The 17,699-nt window shown below is 50.5% G+C and overlaps 1 protein-coding gene across 2 annotated transcripts in view; it reads right to left on the bottom strand.

Annotated features, from left to right (window-relative positions):
- The window catches only part of mtcl1 (microtubule crosslinking factor 1), a 252,955-nt gene extending 236,810 nt beyond the window's left edge, over nt 1–16,145 (bottom strand). Inside the window, exon 1 of one of the 2 annotated variants that reach the window (XM_072468349.1) lies at nt 14,822–16,145. The gene's annotated coding sequence lies outside the window, so the exon portion shown is untranslated. The remainder of the gene's footprint in view (nt 1–14,821) is intronic. The other variant, XM_072468350.1, reaches the window with a different exon arrangement.
- Nucleotides 16,146–17,699: the final 1,554 nt, after the last annotated feature.

Below are 17,699 nucleotides of genomic sequence, written 5' to 3'. Positions count from 1 at the left end.
GTTGTCAGACAAGAATTGAAGTGCATAAGTTGGGAACATAGGCTGTCAGGGAATGACACAAGTGAAATGTGGAACTTGTTCAAGGAACAGGTACTACGTGTCCTTGATATGCATGTCCCTGTCAGGCAGGGAAGAGATGGTCGATTGAGGGAAGCATGGTTGACAAGAGAGGTTGAATGTCTTGTTAAGAGGAAAAAGGAGACTTATGCAAGGATGAGGAAACAAGGTTCAGACAGGGCATTGGAGGGATACAAGATAGCCATGAGGGAACTGAAGAAAGGGATTAGGAGAGCTAAGAGAGGGCATGAACAATCTTTGGCGGGTAGGATCAAGGAAAACCCCAAGGCCTTTTACACATATGTGAGAAATATGAGAATGACTAGAGCGAGGGTAGGTCCGATCAAGGACAGTAGCGGGAGATTGTGTATTGAGTCTGAAGAGATAGGAGAGGTCTTGAACGAGTACTTTTCTTCTGTATTTACAAATGAGAGGGGCGATATTGTTGGAGAGGACAGTGTGAAACAGATTGGTAAGCTCGAGGAAATACTTGTTAGGAAGGAAGATGTGTTGGGCATTTTGAAAAACTTGAGAATAGACAAGTCCCCCGGGCCTGACGGGATATATCCAAGGATTCTATGGGAAGCAAGAGATGAAATTGCAGAGCCGTTGGCAATGATCTTTTCGTCCTCACTGTCAACAGGGGTGGTACCAGGGGATTGGAGAGTGGCGAATGTCGTGCCCCTGTTCAAAAAAGGGACTAGGGATAACCCTGGGAATTACAGGCCAGTTAGTCTTACTTCGGTGGTAGGCAAAGTAATGGAAAGGGTACTGAAGGATAGGATTTCTGAGCATCTGGAAAGACACTGCTTGATTAGGGATAGTCAGCACGGATTTGTGAGGGGTAGGTCTTGCCTTACAAGTCTTATTGAATTCTTTGAGGAGGTGGACCAAGCATGTATGTGGATGATGGTAAAGCAGTGGATGTAGTGTACACGGATTTTAGTAAGGCATTTGATAAGGTTCCCCATGGTAGGCTTCTGCAGAAAGTAAGGAGGCATGGGATAGTGGGAAATTTGGCCAGTTGGATAACGAACTGGCTAACCAATAGAAGTCAGAGAGTGGTGGTGGATGGCAAATATTCAGCCTGGATCCCAGTTACCAGTGACATACCGCAGGAATCAGTTCTGGGTCCTCTGCTGTTTGTGATTTTCATTAATGACTTGGATGAGGGAGTTGAAGGATGGGTCAGGAAATTTGCAGACGATACGAAGATTGGTGGAGTTGTGGATAGTAAGGAGGGTTGTTGTCGGCTGCAAAGAGACATAGATAGGATGCAGAGCTGGGCTGAGAAGTGGCAGATGGAGTTTAACCCTGAAAAGTGTGAGGTTGTCCATTTTGGAAGGACAAATATGAATGCGGAATACAGGGTTAACGGTAGAGTTCTTGGCAATGTGGAGGAGCAGAGAGATCTTGGGGTCTACGTTCATACATCTTTGAAAGTTGCCACTCAAGTGGATAGAGCTGTGAAGAAGGCCTATGATGTGCTAGCGTTCATTAACAGAAGGATTGAATTTAAGAGTCGTGAGGTGATGATGCAGCTGTACAAAACTTTGGTAAGGCCACATTTGGAGTACTGTGTACAGTTCTGGTCGCCTCATTTTAGGAAGGATGTGGAAGCTTTGGAAAAGGTGCAGAGGAGATTTACCAGGATGTTGCCTGGAATGGAAAGTAGGTCTTACGAGGAAAGGTTGAGGGTGCTAGGCCTTTTACTCATTAGAACGGAGAAGGATGAGGGGTGACTTGATAGAGGTTTATAAGATGATCAGGGGAATAGATAGAGTAGACAGTCAGAGACTTTTCCCCCGGGTGGAACAAACCATTACAAGGGGACATAAATTTAAGGTGAAAGGTGGAAGATATAGGGGGGATATCAGAGGTAGGTTCTTTACCCAGAGAGTAGTGGGGGCATGGAATGCACTGCCTGTGGAAGTAGTTGAGTCGGAAATATTAGGGACCTTCAAGCAGCTATTGGATAGGTACATGGATTACGGTAAAATTATATAGTGTAGATTTATTTGTTCTTAAGGGCAGCACAGTAGCATTGTGGATAGCACAATTGCTTCACAGCTCCAGGGTCCCAGGTTCGATTCCGGCTTGGATCACTGTCTGTGCGGAGTCGGCGCATCCTCCCAGTGTCTGCGTGGGTTTCCTCCGGGTGCTCCGGTTTCCTCCCACAGTCCAAAGATGTGCAGGTTAGGTGGATTGACCATGATAAATTGCCCTAAGTGTCCAAAATTGCCCTTGGTGTTGGGTGGAGGTGTTGAGTTTGGGTAGGGTGCTCTTTCCAAGAGCCAGTGCAGACTCAAAGGGCCGAATGGCCTCCTTCTGCACTGTAAATTCAATGATAATCGATGATTAATCTAGGACAAAGGTTCGGCACAACATCGTGGGCCGAAGGGCCTGTTCTGTGCTGTATTTCCTACGTTCTATGACTGTTCCAGGATCATGACCCAGCAACAGTGAAGGAACGGTATTACACATCCAAGTCAAGATGGTGTGTGACTGCCTGACATAAACCGGAATGGTTTGATTCTTAGAGACCAAAGGAAGGCTTAGATTGTTTTAATGAGAAGAAAGTGCAAGGTAGTTACAGTTAGAAACAATGCCGGCATTCTTAAGAGTTTGCAATGGACAAACTTTAGGCGAGATTGTCTGTTTGGGAGACCTGGGGCAGGATTCTCCGGTCTCCGACGCCGAAATCGCGTTCGGCGATCGGCCGGAGAATCCACGTTGGCGCTTTGGGGGGGGGGTCTACGCTGCATGCCTTCTAGCCCCCCATCAGACGGGAGGATCAGGGGCAATTTTGTGCCTTTTTTTTGGATCGAAAACGCCACTGTTCCCAAGCCGGCGTCCGCACTGTCTCAGAATCGGAGAATTCAGCCCCACGGGAATCACCATCCCAGGGTGCACGGATCAAGTTCTCCGATGTAATGGAGAATCGGGAGTTGCGGCAAAATCGGGAATGGGACCGGGCGCCGACCCGCACTCAGTGCTCTGACCTCCAGAATCGAGGTCCACGGCGAGCACCAGCGGGAGCATGTAAGTAAATGCAAGCGGGTCACTGTAGTCTCTACCAGCAAGGCCCTGGTGAGGTGGGCCTCACAGTGGGCTAAGGGAGTAACCTCGCCCAAGGAACTACCCCCTTGGCTCACAACAAGGCCCACCATGCGAGGTGGTGGAGGGCAGCACAGTAGCATTGTGGATAGCACAATTGCTTCACAGCTCCAGGGTCCCAGGTTCGATTCCCGGCTTGGGTCACTGTCTGTGCGGAGACTGCACATCCACCCCGTGTGTGCGTGGGTTTCCTCCGGGTGCTCTGGTTTCCTCCCACAGTCCAAAGATGTGCGGGTTAGGTGGATTGGCCATGCTAAATTGCCCTTAGTGTCCAAAATTGCCCTTAGTGTTGGATGGGGTTACTGGGTTATAGGGATAAGGTGGAGCTGTGGACCTTGGGTAGGGTGCTCTTTCCAAGAGCCGGTGCAGACTCGATGGGCCGAATGGCCTCCTTCTGCACTGCAAATTCTATGATGATATGATCCATGCCCAACCGAGTGCCCCCCTCCCATAATGCACTGCCTGTCCATCCCCCCCTCTACCAGACCCACCACTATGCTCCCCCTCCCCCCAGGAACCCCTGTAATAGGGGCACACTCCACAGGAACCAGTGTAATCAGGGTACCCCCCTTGGGACTGTTGTAATAAGGGGATCCCCAAAGGGACTACGGTAATAGGGGGACCTCCTCAGGGACCACTGTAATAGGGTGACCCCTCCCCAGGGGCTCCTCTAATGAGCGACACCCCCAGGGACCCCAGTAAATGGGGGCCCCCGGGACCTCATGCCTAAAGGCCCCTCCACCCCCCCACAGACCCCCCTCCACACAGCAGCGCACCCCCACCCAGAAGAGATTCCCTTGTCAGAAGCTAGAGGACAGCAGACAGGAGCAGTGAGAAGATTTTTAGCTATAACACTTACCTTGAAGCTCAACCTATCCATTCCATGAAGGAGAATAGAGATTTCATAGAATTTACAGTGCAGAATGAGGCCATTCAGCCCAGCGAGTCCGGTCCTTGGAAATAGCACTCTACCCAGGCCCACACACCTACTCTCCCCACATCCCAGTAACCTCACCCAACCTTTTTGAACATTAAGGGCAATTTGGCATGGCCAATCCATCTAACCTGCACATCTTTGGACTGTAGGAGGAAACCTGAGCACCCGGAGGAAACCCACACAGACACAGGAAGACGTGCAGACTCCACACAGAGAGTGACCCAATCCGGGAATCGAACCTGGGGCTGTGAAGCAACTGTTCTAACCACTATGGTAACGTGCTGCCCAATAGCTCTGACCTGCGCCTGGTTCCCACAGATCCACTAGCTGCAAGCCATTCTTAGCTTTCTAATAGTGGTAACATGTGATTGCACTACACGTATCGCCCTTTGATGTGGTCAATGTTTGTAAACATAGAACATAGAACAATACAGCGCAGTACAGGCCCTTCGGCCCACGATGTTGCACCGAAACAAAAGCCATCTAACCTACACTATGCCATTATCATCCATATGTTTATCCAATAAACTTTTAAATGCCCTCAATGTTGGCGAGTTCACTACTGTAGCAGGTAGGGCATTCCACAGCCTCACTACTCTTTGCGTAAAGAACCTACCTCTGACCTCTGTCCTATATCTATTACCCCTCAGTTTAAAGTTATGTCCCCTCGTGCCAGCCATTTCCATCCGCGGGAGAAGGCTCTCACTGTCCACCCTATCCAACCCCCTGATCATTTTGTATGCCTCTATTAAGTCTCCTCTTAACCTTCTTCTCTCCAACGAAAACAACCTCAAGTCCATCAGCCTTTCCTCATAAGATTTTCCCTCCATACCAGGCAACATCCTGGTAAATCTCCTCTGCACCCGCTCCAAAGCCTCCACGTCCTTCCTATAATGCGGTGACCAGAACTGTACGCAATACCCCAAATGCGGCCGTACCAGAGTTCTGTACAGCTGCAACATGACCTCCCGACTCCGGAACTCAATCCCTCTACCAATAAAGGCCAACACTCCATAGGCCTTCTTCACAACCCTATCAACCTGGGTGGCAACTTTCAGGGATCTATGTACATGGACACCTAGATCCCTCTGCTCATTCACACTTTCAAGAACTTTACCATTAGCCAAATATTCCGCATTCCTGTTATTCCTTCCAAAGTGAATCACCTCACACTTCTCTACATTAAACTCCATTTGCCACCTCTCAGCCCAGCTCTGCAGCTTATCTATATCCCTCTGTAACCTGCTACATCCTTCCACACTATCGACAACACCACCGACTTTAGTATCGTCTGCAAATTTACTCACCCACCCTTCTGCGCCTTCCTCTAGGTCATTGATAAAAATGACAAACAGCAACGGCCCCAGAACAGATCCTTGTGGTACTCCACTTGTGACTGTACTCCATTCTGAACATTTCCCATCAACCACCACCCTCTGTCTTCTTTCAGCTAGCCAATTTATGATCCACATCTCTAAATCACCCTCAATCCCCAGCCTCCGTATTTTCTGCAATATCCTGCCGTGGGGAACCTTATCAAACGCTTTGCTGAAATCCATATACACCACATCAACTGCTCTACCCTCATCTACCTGTTCAGTCACCTTCTCAAAGAACTCAATAAGGTTTGTGAGGCATGACCTACCCTTCACAAAGCCATGCTGACTATCCCTGATCATATTATTCCTATCTAGATGATTATAAATCTTGTCTCTTATAATCCCCTCCAAGACATTGGGGTTTCACCACTTACGCCACTAAATTGTGATGGGAGATGAATGAATCACAGCTACAGATGGCCTGTAGAAGCTGTCAATCAGAGAGCACTACTGGAAAGCTATGAATGGTTTGCAGCTAATGGATCTGTGGGAACCAGGCGCAGGTCACATCTGTCCTCCTTTGAGGAATGGACACATGCAGCTGCAAAGGAAGTGTTACAGCTGAATTTCCTCTTATAGCCCCTTGTCTGGATTGCTCTCTAGCTTCCAGACAGGGGTCCATTTTCTGGGAGGGAGGGGGAAGTTTGTGTCGGGGTTCCTTTAGGCAGGGTGTCCCTGAAGAGGGGTCCCCTTATTACAGGGGTCCCTATGGGGGCGGGGGGTCCCCCTATTGCAGGGGTCGTTTGAGGACTCTGGGTCTGTACTCGTTGGAGTTTAGAAGGATGAGGGGGGATCTTATTGAAATGTACAAGATACTGCGAGGCCTGGATAGAGTGGACGTGGAGAGGATCTTTCCACTTGTAGGAAAAACTAGAACCAGAGGACACCATCTCAGATTAAAGGGACAATACTTTAAAACAGAGATGTGGAGGAATATTTTCAGCCAGAGGGTGGTGAATCTGTGGAACTCTTTGCCGCAGAAGGCTGTGGAGGCCAATTCAGTGAGTGTCTTTAAGACAGCGATAGATAGATTCTTGATTAATAAGGTGATCAGGGGTTATGGGGAGAAGGCAGGAGAATGGGGATGAGAAAATATCAGCCATGATTGAATGGCGGAGCAGACTCGATGGGCCGAGTGGCCTAATTCTGCTCCTATGTCTTATGGGTCCTTGTGGGGAGGTCCCCCTATACAGGGGTACCTGTGGGAGTGGGTGCAGGTCAGTTTATCCCCATACTAGGAGGTGGGGATGCAGAGGTAATCTGGGGGTAAGGGGCTGCTGCGTAGGGGGGTGACGGGGGTGGTGGGAGGCTTGGCCACGGATCTCGCTATCTGGCCGCCTACTAAAAATGGCGGCCCAATAATGTGATACCCCAGGAATCCCTTATATTCCTCGCCATGCAACAATTGACATGGCAAGAAATAGTTAATTGCTTGCTGGTTTGTGGTCCGAGGGGGATAGCAAACCGGTTGCAATTCACCTCCAGAGGGAGAATAGTCTTCCAAATGGACGGTAGCACAGTGGTTAGCGCCAGGGTCCCAGGTGCGATTCCCGGCTTGGGTCACAGTCTGTGCGGAGTCTGCACGTTCTCCCCGTGTCTGCGTGGGTTTCCTCCGGGTGCTCCGGTTTCCTCCCACAGTCCAAAGATGTGCAGGTTAGGTGGATTGGCCATGCTAAATTGCCCTTAGAGTCCTAAAAGTTTAGGTGGGGTTACTGGGTTATGGGGATAGGGTGGAGGTGCAGGCTTCGGTAGAGTGCTCTTTCCAAGGGCCGGTGCAGACTCGATGGGCCGAATGGCCTCCTTTTGCACTGTAAATTCTCTGATTCCTTACAGAATCCGGCCCTATGTTTTCCCGCCGGAGGAGAATTGCAACTGATATACAATCCCCCTCCCTGCAAGGGCAAGTCGGGAAGCAATTTGTCCCTTGCCATGCAAACGTCTGCATGGCGAGGAACACGAGGGATTCCCGCTATCGGGCCGCCATTTCGAGCAGTTAGTCTGATAACGAAGTCCTGCGGACTGTCATCCTTCCCTCTCCCTCCCCCCAACCCCCACGGGGGTGACCCGACCGCAGCCCCCAGGAACTCCACAACTAGAAAGACCCTGCCAAGGACCTCCTTAATAGGGAGAGCACTGTAGGACCCCCCCCCCCTCCCTCCCCCCCCCCCCCCCCCCCCCCGCCCAGGTGGAGCACCTGGAGGCAGTCACTTGAAGTGACTTGGCAAAATAGAGAAATGCCCACCCTTTGTAGCTCCTTATTTGCTATAAAGAACGTAATTCCAGGGAGAGTGTGATGGTTGATAAGTATAAAAGGGATACATTCCTTTCTGTTATCTAAAGTATAAGCTGCCTACAAAAGGAAAATAGAGTTTAGTGAATATTTCCCATTTGTTACAATAAAAGATTCAAACATTAAATGTTGATGTGTCTTTATTCAGAAATTAACTGGAAGTCTGAAGCCCTTTTTTAAAAAGTTATCAGTCTCTATAGAAATCATAAGAGTAGATAAAGGCTAGGTTATGCACATTGGGAATGGGAAAGCAAGAAGGATGTAACCAATAAAAGTATATTTAGGCAATAAAAGGATATGGTGGGGGTCCTGAGCCTATTATGTCAAATCCATTTATCAATCTTTGCCTTATGCCCTGTTATACCCTAATCTAACAAAGGTCTGCCTATCTCAGTATTCACAGAGTGTTAACCACTCTCAGGATAGTGGGTGCAGACCTGCATGATCCTTTGATGAAAATCACACACAAGTTGAACATTGATGAAATGAAAACCTTTACGATTGTCAAATGCTCTTTTGATAGCCATGTGCATTCAATCGGTCACACCTTGATCTTTGGGGCATCCAGCTATACATGGTGAGCTTCTGGCTCTCTCAGCCTGACTAACATCATTGATGATGAATAAGATGAAGCCATTTGCTGGCCTCAGCGCTGCATCCATTACTTCCTTCATGTGATGATGGGCCGGAGCTTGAGATATGAGGCAAATGTCTCCAGATGGCGCCTGGAATAAATCCGATACATAAAGGTTGATGGCCAGAGTCATCTTGAGAGAAACGGGCATAAGGCACCATCAATGTAATTTGAACTGATCTCCCCAGCCAGCAATTCACAAAGGTGTTCCTGGAGGGATACAGTCTGCAAGGACACTGACGTTCTGAGAGCTGGTGTTAATTCATCCTTTGCCTGTAGACTCCTGTGCAGGATGCTGCCTCCGACAACGGAAGCCCCACTCTCATCTCTTTTCTCAGGTTCTAGCTCAGCAGCATGTCTGTCACCTCCTGGACCGCAGGGTGCAACTGTCCCTGGACAGCTACCGGCATCTGCCTCCTCCTCCGTGGGCAACATGGTAGCACAAGTGGATAGCACTGTGGCTTCACAACGCCAGGGTCCCAGGTTCGACTCCCCGCTGTGTCACTGTCTGTGCGGAGTCTGAACATTCTCCCCGTGTCTGCGTGGGTTTCCTCCGGGAGCTCCAGTTTCCTCCCACAGTCCAAAGACATGCAGGTTAGGTGAATTGGCCATGATAAATTGCCCTTAGTGACCAAAAAGGTTCGGAGGGATTATTGGGTTACGGGGGTAGGGTGAAGTGAGAACTTAAGTGGGTCGGTGCAGGCTCGATGGGCCGAATGGTCTCCTTCTGCACTGTCTGTTCTATGTTCTGTGCTGTCACTGGAGGAGCCTACTCCAGGGTGGGACAGGCGAGTTCCTCTGGTGAAGTCCTCCCCCTCCAGGCCCCCTTTCCTCTCTCACACCTTCCCTATTTGTAAGTCAGCCTATTGAGAACTGAACAAATGAAGTATACAAAAGCAGCCAAACATTGCTACCTTCAGCAGCAGACATTGCTGCCGCATGCAGCCACGGTCGCGTTTACAGTCCCAATGGGGATAACTTCACACGTACGCAGATTGAACTCCTTCCGACACAGTTATGCCCATTCACTTAATCAGCCTACATCCACCTCCTTCTCGTGTCCATGCGATTTATTTTGCCTCCTAACGTCACGTCGTTTGCAAACGTAGACGTGGAACGTTATAATTCTTCATCCAAATCATCAATATATATTGATGGGCTGACCTTCCAATGCATATCCCTGGAGGGCAGCACTTGTCACAATCCGGCTATCAAAGAGCAAGTCCGTTATCCGTTACTCTTTCTCACTTACACAACCAATGAAACATACATGGATGTGCTTATGGCCATCAGGTGAATCTGTAGCTGTTGCCAAAACGGCTGATTTGGTTCCGAGTTTCGCCTTACGTGCAAGATTGGAACTTGTCATTTTAACCCTTCTAAAACACTACTTAAACTCTATTTGGAACACTGTATGCAAATGCGGCCAACTGACCTAAAAAAAAGTTTTACTTTAAGAGCTCTGCACTTATTTTCCAATTATACTGTCAATTCTGAAGTTTCTAGTACAAATTATAGAATTAAAAATAACTGCCAGTCAGATCGAGGACACAGATTTAAGGAAATTGCCGAGAGAGTCTTTTCACACAGTGAATTGTGACCTGGAATGCACCACCCAAAAAGGATTGTGGGCGTAGATTAAATAGTAACTATCAAAGGGAGCTGGTTACATGTCTGAAGGGGAAATACATTGCAGGGCTATGAGGAATGGGACTAATGGAACGGCTAAGAGTCGCCGCAGGCACCGTGGACTGATGGTCTCCCTTTGTGCCATATTCCAATGATCCGGCGTATTTATTCAGGGAATTTACAAGGGGTTGCTGCATGGTCCAGTGGAATACATGTAAAATACAGCCAGGACTGTGGGATAGTGAAGAATAGGACCAGCAACCGACTTTCCAAGCAACCTCGAGCCTAGAGAGATACTCTGAGCTTTTTTCTGAATTTAAAGGTCAGACTAAAAATATTAAATGAAGTGGTGCTTAAACAAAGGAGCAGAAAGGAACCGATTCACTTGGAAAAGTGAAAATTCCAGTGGGTGAACTTCATACAGAAATTATCAACTTGCTCATATTACATTCCTTGGTGTGCGGTTTGCTGCACACACATTAACCGGTTCAATTTATTAGCATTAACACACATGTCAAAGTAGTACACGTCCTAATGTCGTATCAGTATGTTAACTGTTTGCAAACCCAACTTTCTTTACACAACCCACGTGGCTTGTGTGACACGATAAAGATCCACATTGCAGAATTTATTGCTCAAATACCAAATTAGCAACCTGACCTGAATAACTTCCCCCAAAATAGTCTCAGCAGTCGGGGAGAAAATGAGGATCAAACAGGTGCCCAGTGAGCGTGTCGGCACTACACCAGCATCAGTTGTAAGGACAGAAAGTTATTTTGGTGTCTCTGGAATGAAGCCTACATTGAACAACTATCCATACTCAATTCTCCTCAATGGTGTTATGACTTCAGGTAAGAGAAATGTAGGGGGAGGGAAATGCCCGAACAGGCGCCGGAATGTGGCGACTAGGGGCGTTTCACAGTAACTTCATTTAAAGCATACTTGTGACAATAAGCAATTTTAATTTTATTTCAAATGGCCACTGGAACTGTGAAAAGCATTGTGATGAAGTATGGCTGATTGCAGGTCAGTCACTGGTAGCGGGTGTAATTTGAGGTGATACATTGAAAGTATCACACAAGAAGATTACTGGTACAACATTAAAGCAGATTGAACAAATTCAATTTTTTCAGATAGTAGTGGTACTGATGTGCTATGAAAACATCATGATATTATCATTCTATTTATTATATATAGTCTTCGGGCAACTGGGTAGTCATTCAATGAACGTGTGCATTGTGGCCTAAGCACATCATTCAGGAATCATACTTCATGCAATTGTATCCATTATATATGTAATTATATGTCTAGCTATGTTATTTATATGTCCATGCAGTTACACAGACAAACTCTGCTACATATTACAGTGCATAAATAGACATTCAGCATATGTAGACAACACAAACACACAGAGTGTGTGTGCAGCAGAACGCTATGCTGAATACACCAAGCCTGGAGCCGTTCCAGCAAAAAATTGGAACCCACTCACTGGCAACAGAAAAGTTATTTTTTGAAAATGTATGCAAAAAAAAAACGTATTTGGAAAAAGTTATTTTTAAAACCCAATCAAGTACCGATGCTGCAGGCAAAGAAGAATTGAACGGTCGGGTGTTAATTATGACTTAGTACACTGGACTGACCATTTGAAATTAGTTTATATGTAAGACATGCAAACAATGCAATGTGATTATGAACCAGGTCTGTTCTGGTCAAGTCTTATTTAGTTTGATCCATCTAGTGTGGTCGCAAATGGTTGTCTCACGTTCCAACATAAAAACAGGGGCAATATCTCTCGCCGTCTCTATAACAAAGAATATGTAAATGATCCGAGCGGAATATGAATAAGCTTTTGTTGTAACAGATTTGTGGAGGGATCAGTAATCTAGCCAGAATACTATTAGAAAGGACCTTGAGGCCCAGCGCATTGTACAGCAGTACATAGATAATGCAAAGGCAGTTGTTACTATCTGGCAATGTGAGTGTGTTATTACCATGGCCCCAGCTGGCTAATAAGGAACGCAGACTTAGGACATTAACTGACTTGTAGCAAACTGTCACTTTGTCGACAGTGATATACATCATCCAGACACTCCGTGTAATTATCTTTTTTTTACCATAACTGGGTCAAATCTTGCTGTAGCAGGGCATCTAATGGCTTCCGCTACTAGTCAAACTTGTCCTTTGCATGTGTAGATTTTTAACATTTTGCGTGACAGGTTGCTGAACGTGTGAGCTGATAATGTCACTATGAGAGAAACTGGACATCTGCAACTCGAGTGACCAGAGAATAAAGCAGTGGAATGACAGATGTAAATGTAAATGAGAGTGGATGAATTCAATGTCAAATCAGGCACAAAAGAAAACAATGAGGGGGGGGGGGGGGGGGGGGGGTGACAAAAAGTGCAAGTTTTAAAATTACTTTAAAACATCTCCAACTACAATTAAAAGCTGATGGAATGAAACCCCATTCTTGTACTTAACATGACTGACAATAGTGAACACATAACACATCATTAAAAGCTACTTTGATTTGAAAATACCTGACAACTTTCTGTCCATATACACCATGCAGATAGAGCACCTTGACACCATTCAATGGTGAGAAAGACAGCGAGATGCCGATTGGGATTCGGCAGTACCCCAGCCGCGTGTTTCTCGGCGGCGCACCGTTCGTTGGGAGCGGGATTCTATCCTCCCGTCGCTCGTCAGTGGGATTTCCCATTGTAACCACCCCACGCCGCCGCAAAACCCGCACCTGGTAGGGGTGTGCTGCCAGCCGGAAAATTGAACCCCGACAACCGGAGAATTCTGGCCGCCATTCCCATGAAGCTCACGGCAAAGGGGTGCAACATTTGGAGTTTTGAGTGAAACCCTTTGGGCGGGATTCTCCACTCCCGCGCCGAAATGCCCACGCCGTGAACGCAATCGAGGTTCACGACAGCGCGAAACGGCCCCGATCCCGAACGATTCAGGCCCCGACAATGGGCTAGGATCGGGGCCGCGTCGTCTACACGCGCCAGGCCATGTTGCCGCGTAACGGTGCCGCCGCATAGATGACGCGGCCGGCGCCGCATTACTGGCGTCAACCGAGCATGCGCGGTTGGCCGGCGCCAACCCGTGCATGCGTGGTGCTGTCCTCTCTGAGTCCGCCCCGCAAGAAGATGGCGGACGGATCTTGCGGGGCCGCGGAAGGAAGGAGGTCCCCCTTCAGAGAGGACGGCCCGATGATCGGTGGGCACCGGATCGCGGGCCATATCACATTTGAGGTACCCCCCCGGTGCAGGATCCCCCCCCCCCCCCCCCCCCGCAGGCCGCCCCCCCCCCCCCCCCAGCGTTCCCGTGCTGTTCCCGATGGCAGCGACCAGGTGTGGACGGCGCCGGGGGGAACCCGCCGTTTTGGCCTGGCCGCTCGGCCCATCCGGGCCTGAGAATAGCAGGGGTGCCGGAGAATCGCCATTTTGGGTGTCTCCAGCGATTCTCCGGCCCGCGGCACTCGACGGGGCCGTTCCCACCGCTTGGGAGAATCGCAGGAGGGGCGTCGGACAGGAGTCCCGGGAAAATTTGGCGGCCCAGGCGATTCTCCCAACCGGCGCGGGAGTGGAGAATCTCGCCCTCTCTATGTGCTCCTCGCCTGAATTTATTGTGAGATGTGTGTGTATAAATAACAGACAGCAGCGTTAGCCTCACGCTTACTTGTGCAAGTGCTGTATGGGTTGTCATCAATCGATCTGTGGCACCCACTTTGCCAATAGCAGAAGTGCCACAGACGTGTGCACACACTTCAATTGTCAACAATCTGCTACTGTCACAATGGGTGCTCTGGGAACGCATGTGTGTGACGTGTGTATATGTGTGTGTGTGTGCACTCACTCCAGCATTCAAAAGATGCTCATTATGTAAAACTAAAACTGCTCAGACTCCCCCCCGCCCCCCCCCCCCCCCGCGTTAAAAATAAACAAGTGTCCAGACGCGCTGACAGAGAGAAGAGGAGGGAGAAAAAAAGGCGCCACTGGGAGGGTTTGTGCAGCATCTTGCTGCAAACTCTACCCCTTACCGAGTCGTAACCAAGCCGATAAGTCATACTATCCTGACATTTATTTTTACAGGTGGCAGGTACCGCACTAACACACAGGGAGCACATAGGGGAGGGGGGGGGGGGGTCATCTTCAAATCAATTGGGGGGGGGGGGAGGTTAATAAATCTTTATGACAAAATAATAATAACAATAATCTTAATTCTCACAGGTAGGTTTACAGTAACACTGCTAATTAAGGGACTAACATTAATTGGAGATAAAAATAAGGGGATCCTCAGAAATAAATTGACAGAGAACCAATATTGAAGTCAGTCAAAATCAGATGGGTGATCAACTGTGACAACATTGACACATGAGATGATAAATCTAATGGGGGCTGTGATCAATGAGGAATTCTTAGTGACAATTTGGAGGACAAAATGGTCAAGGGGGGATCACTCCTGTCTGAGGGGTTTTGTGAGGGTGAAGCCCCCCTGGGTGTAATGTGAGGGGAGTGAGGGTGAGGAAGGAGGTGAGGGTGAGGAAGGACGTGAGGGGAGGGAAGGAGGTGAGGGGAGGAGGGAGGGAGGAGAGGGGAGGAGGTGAGGGAGGGAGGTGAGGGGAGGGAGGGAGGGAGGGAGGTGAGGGGAGGAGGGAGGGAGGTGAGGGGAGGAGGGAGGGAGGGAGGTGAGGGGAGGAGGGAGGGAGGGAGGTGAGGGGAGGAGGGAGGGTGGAAGGTGAGGGGGAGGGGAGAGACACTCACCTTCAGGTAGTCATTTTCTGACCGCAGCTCCTCAATCTCTCTCAGCAGCTCCTGCTGCAGTAGCCTCCCGCCGCCTTCCAGCAGCTGCTCGGCCGGGCTGCAAGCTTTGATGGGCCGCTGCTCCTGCCTGGCCTGCGGCGTCCTGGACCCTGGCTCCCCGTCGGCGGCGCCCTTGAGCGGGGAGGGCCGCTGCTGCTGCTGCCCGGCCGCCCGCCGCTCCCCCCCGCCGCCCTTCCTGCCGCCCTCGGGCGTCGCTGGAGCCGGTGCAGGACTCGGCGTCGCTGGTGGTGGCGAGCTCCGGGGCGGGCTCGGAGGCGCAGTCGGACAGGTCGGAGCTGCTGTCCGTGTGGCTGATCCTGGGCAGCGAGGCGGAGGAGGCAGCCGGCCCCGGGCTGGCCTCGATCAGGAGGCATTTCTTGGCTTTCCTCACCTGGCCCTTGTGGTGATGGTGGTGGTGGGGGTGGGGGTGGTGCTCGCCCCTTGCTGCGGGTGCTGATGTTTACCCTTGCTGTCCGGGTGCGCCTTGGACGAAGCCCGCTTGCTGAAGTGAGAGGCGGACAGCGCCGATCTGACCGAGGGGGAGCCGCCTTTGCCGGGAGACGAGGCTTTGTCCTTGGCCGCCAGGGCGCTGTTCCGCCTGGAGAGCCGGCTCGGCGGGGGCGAGCAGCCCGCTGGGGGACCTGTTGCTGCTGCTTGGAGAGGCTCAGAGCCGGCGAGGGGGCTGCGGCAGACGGGGGCAGCCCCCCGGGCTTGGAGGGCAAGCAGGGCTTGGCAGCAGAAACGCGGCAGTGAAGATCCTTCAGTGGTCTGGCCGGGGAGGGAGCACGATTCAGCCGCTTCTTCTCCACATATTGTGCTGCTGCTGCTTAATCTCAGTGCTCCCATTCACCGTCTCCATCTCTGCAAAGCGGCTGGAGAATCTGCAACCGTGCAGCCTTGCAAAACACACCAACAACCTCCCTCTCCTTTTTGTGTGCATCACTTCTCCCTTAAATAAGAGATTTCCCCACTCTCCCTCCCTCTCTCTCTGTCTGTCTATCTTCCTCCAAGAAATCTACTGGCCGCCCAGATCCAGTTGTATTTAAAACCCAGCACACATTTGCCTGGAAAATTGCACTGGGTGGCCAGATCTCTCTGTTTTTTTTAAAAACAAAAAAATCCTCTTTATTTGCACCAGTCAGTCTGTGATGTGGCAATTCTCTGCCTCCCACCGTCCCTGCTCAGCTGTGGGTTAGCTTTCCTCCATGCCTGTCCCCACACTCTCTCTCTCTCTCTCTGCTCCCGACCTGATTGATTGGGAGAGAAAAAATGAAAAGCTGCAACCTCGCCTGACGCCAGTAGCTGAACGCATGCGTGGGCAGTCAGCCAGCCAGTCCTCACTGTAAACCAGGCACTAGCAGCCAGCTTTGGTGTAGTAAATGCAGGTTGTAGCCTTTGTGCATACGTGTAAACCAAAAAAATAAATACGTGCACATGGTTCATATGTGCAAAATTGAATGCTCAAGTCTTTTTTTTTGGGGGGGGGGGGGGGAGCTATCCTTAGTTCTGATCCAAGGTTGCCAACTCTCCAGAATTGGCCTGGGAATTCTAGGCATTAAAGACCAAATTTTTAAAAAAATCTTTGGACACTCTGGTTTATTATTCCCCCCCCCCCCCCCGCCATGTCCTGGCCAATACATATCCCTCAGTCTCATCCCAGAGACGGTTATCTGGTGTGTGAGTCAGCTGCGTTACAGCAGATAGTGCGCTTCAAAAGTACATCAGCGGACTGTGAAACGCTTCGAGACGTCCAGTGGTCAGGAAGAGCGCTACATAAATACATTTCTTTTTACAGATTTTAAGGTAGGAAGTCATGACATGCCACCTCAAGGAATACATCCAACCAAATTTGGCATCTCTGGCCATTAGGGCGGGGGGGGGGGGGGGGGGGATAAGTGGATGTGGCTCATGATTATGCCACTCCTTGGGCACGATTATCCACTCCCACGCCGGTTGGGAGAATCGCCTGGGCCGCCAAAATCTCCGGGGACGCCGGACCGACGCCCTCCCGCAGTTCTCCCAAGCGGCGGGAACGGCCTGGTCGAGTTTTGCGGGGCCACAGGCCGGAGAATCGCCGGAGACACCCAAAAGGCGATTCACCGGCACCCCCGCTATTCTGAGGCCCGGATGGGCCGAGCGGCCAGGCCAAAAACGACGGGTTCCCCCCGGCGCCGTCCACACCTGGTTGCTGCAGTCGTGGGCGGTGCGTGAACGCTGGGGGTGCGGCCTGTGGGGGGCCGAGGGGGGATCCTGCACCGGGCTTCACCTGAATGTGGGGTGGCCCTCGATCGGTGCCCACCGATCGTCGGGCCGTCCTCTCTGAAGGAGGACCTCCTTCCTTCCGCGGACCCGCAAGATCCGTCCCCCATTTTCTTGCGGGGCGGATTTAGAGAGGACGACAACCACGTATGGCGCGGATGACGCCCATTATGCGGCACCGGGCCGCGTCATCTATGCGGCGCCGCTTTTACGCGGGCAACAAGGCCTGGCGCGTGTAGATGACGCGGGCCCCGATCCTGGCCCATTGTCAGGGCCTGAATCGGTCGGGACCGGGGCCATTCCGCGCCGTCGTGAACCTCGACGGCGTTCACGATGGCGCGGCCACTTCGGCGTGGGAGTGGAGAATCCCACCCATGCTTCTGCTACTAAGCTGTCCAGCATGTGAAAGTAATCACCATAGTCCTAGATTGGCTGCCGTTGCCGTTTCACAGGGCGAGCTGACTGGCGGTGATTTAACCTGAGGATCACCACACACCTCATCAGCACGGAGGGCAGCGTTGACCTACTGCACTTGCAAAGTGATCTGCATGCAACAGCACCTTGCATTCTAGGAAGATTG

Source organism: Scyliorhinus torazame, chromosome 11 (assembly GCF_047496885.1).
Source record: "Scyliorhinus torazame isolate Kashiwa2021f chromosome 11, sScyTor2.1, whole genome shotgun sequence".
Taxonomy (NCBI): Eukaryota; Metazoa; Chordata; class Chondrichthyes; order Carcharhiniformes; family Scyliorhinidae; genus Scyliorhinus; species Scyliorhinus torazame.
This window is presented reverse-complemented; position numbering and strand designations above follow the sequence as displayed.